The sequence below is a fragment of the Trichomycterus rosablanca genome, chromosome 16, assembly GCF_030014385.1.
Source record: "Trichomycterus rosablanca isolate fTriRos1 chromosome 16, fTriRos1.hap1, whole genome shotgun sequence".
NCBI classification, from domain to species: domain Eukaryota; kingdom Metazoa; phylum Chordata; class Actinopteri; order Siluriformes; family Trichomycteridae; genus Trichomycterus; species Trichomycterus rosablanca.
In genome coordinates, this window is record NC_086003.1 from 30,808,279 (window position 1) to 30,810,928 (window position 2,650).

Genomic DNA, 2,650 nt, shown 5'->3' on the forward strand with positions numbered 1-2,650 from the left:
TCAGGAACTAAAGACGTTCTTCTGTATGAAATGTGTGGAGACTTATCACTTCCTCCTTCACTTCCTCCTTCACTTCCTGTTCTGTTATTCCTCCTTCACTTCCTCCTCCTCCGTCTGCGCTTGTTTTATTGATTGTTTCGTTTTTCTTTCCTCTTGCTCTCCTGCTAATCCACCTGCTGCACTTTCTTCAGCCCTGCTTCAGTATCTGTTTCTTTACACGAGTCTCAGGATGAAAAGAAGCAGCGTCTGTTCCTCAGAGGAACAGGGAAATCCCTAAAGTGTTTAAACTCCATACAGCCAGACAGTGTGTGTGTGTCGCTGCTCTTTTACAGATGAATAAACGTGACTGAACTGAAACTTTTGTCTGTTTGATTTTTTTAACAATTAATGAAATAGAATGAATTCATCTGATCTCTACACACACCAACATCCTGATCCCTGAGTGTGTGTGTGTGTGAGTGTGTGTGTGAGTGTGGCACTCAGCCACGCCCGGTCTCACTCTACACGAACTCCGAGATTAAACTCCTGCTATATGCAGATGATCTGGTCCTGCTGTCCCCCAGCGCTCAGGGTCTCCAGCACAAACTGGACCTGCTGCAGCAGTACTGTCAGACCTGGGCCCTGACCGTCAACCTCAAAAAGACCAAAATTAGGACCTTCCAGAAAAGAGCCAGATCTCAGGGAACCAAACACACATATAAATTAGGACATCATGAAATTGAGCACACTAAAGATTATACTTACCTCGGACTAAACATCAGTTCCACAGGAAACTTTAACCCGGCAGTAAATGAACTGAGAGAAAAAGCTCGCAGGGCGTCGACGCCATAAAACGTCAAACATTCGTGGAAATTCCAGTTCGAATCTGGCTTAAAATTTTTAAATCAATAATTGAAGCGATTGCTCTATATGGCAGTGAAGTTTGGGGTTCGCTTACACACCATCAATTCCATAATTGGGACAAACATCATTAGAGACCCTGCACACAGAGTTCTGTAAAAGCATCCTAAAGGTGCACAGACACACCACGAACACACACCAACACACCACTAACACACACCAACACACCACGAACACACACCAACACACCACTAACACACACCAACACACACAGACACACCACTAACACACACCAACACACCACGAACAATGCGTGCAGGGCAGAATTAGGCCGATTTCCACTAATTATCAACATACAGAGAAGAGCATCAACTTCTGGAACCATCTAAATGAGAGCGACCCCCAAACTTATCATTATAAAGCCCTGAAACACCAAGAGCTGAGCAAACATGCCAGTCCCCTCATCCAACTGGTCCTGAGTCACTGCACCCATACACCACTAACACACACCGACACACTAATAACACACACAGACACACTAATAACACACACAGACACTCTAACACACACAGATACACCACTAACACACACCGACACACTAATAACACACACAGACACTCTAACACACACAGATACACCACTAACACACACAGACACACTAATAACACACACAGACACTCTAACACTAAAGTGGGACAGTGGTAGCCTAGGGGGTAAAGCTTTGGGCTATCAACTGAAAGGTTGAGAGTTTGAATATCAGCTCTGCCATGCAGCCACTGTTGGGCCCTTGAGCAAGGCCCTTAACCCTCTTTGCTCCAGGGGCGCCGTACAATGGCTGACCCTGCGCTCTGACCCCAGCTTCCAAACAAGCTGGGATATGCGAAGAAAGAATTTCGTTGTACTGTACGTCTGTATATGTATAAATGACAAATAAAGGCATTCTATTCTATTCTATTCTATTCTAACACACACAGATACACCACTAACACACACAGATACACCACTAACACACACCGACACACTAATAACACACACAGACACTCTAACACACACAGACACTCTAACACACACAGATACACCACTAACACACACCGATACACTAATAACACACACAGACACTCTTAACACACACAGATACACCACTAACACACACAGACACCCTAATAACACACACAAACACATTACTAACACACGCCGACACACCACTAACACACACTAACACAATAAAGACTCAGGAACAGGAGAAATCTGCAAACCCAATTAGAATAAACCAAATTACACAAAAACTAAATATCTGAATTATTGGAAAACTAAAACTCAAAGTAAAATGCAGTTATTTGTTATTATTTGTTATTTGTTATTTGGCCCTAAACAGACACTACAGTGCAGCAGATTATCTGAGCACAGTATCCGACCCTAAATTAAGAAACACCCTGACGAGGTACAGACTGAGCGCACACGACCTGGCCGTGGAGACGGGGCGACACACCCGGTCCTGGCTGCCCCGGGAGGAGAGGTCGTGTCAGCACTGCACTCTCAGTACAGTAGAGACGGAGCTGCACTTCCTCACCCGGTGTACCAAGTACCACCACGTCCGCTCCCAATTCTTCCCTAAATTTAATAACATCATCCCCAACTTCACCTCCCTCCCAGACCCCGACACACTGCCCCACCTACTGGGGGAGCACAGAGAGAGCTGCACACTAGCAGCACTCTATACACACACCTGCCACCAGGTGAGGGACAGTGGGTGACCATGTCTCATACACACACACACACACGCACACACGCACACACACACACACACACA

The 2,650-nt window shown here is 45.6% G+C and overlaps 1 protein-coding gene across 1 annotated transcript in view; it reads left to right on the forward strand.

Moving 5' to 3' along the window:
• Positions 1-357, forward strand: part of lhfpl2a (LHFPL tetraspan subfamily member 2a) — a 17,927-nt gene extending 17,570 nt beyond the window's left edge. The window contains exon 3 of the mRNA XM_063011750.1: positions 1-357. This exon is cut by the window's left edge and continues 685 nt beyond it. The gene's annotated coding sequence lies outside the window, so the exon portion shown is untranslated.
• The last annotated feature ends 2,293 nt before the right edge of the window (positions 358-2,650 follow it).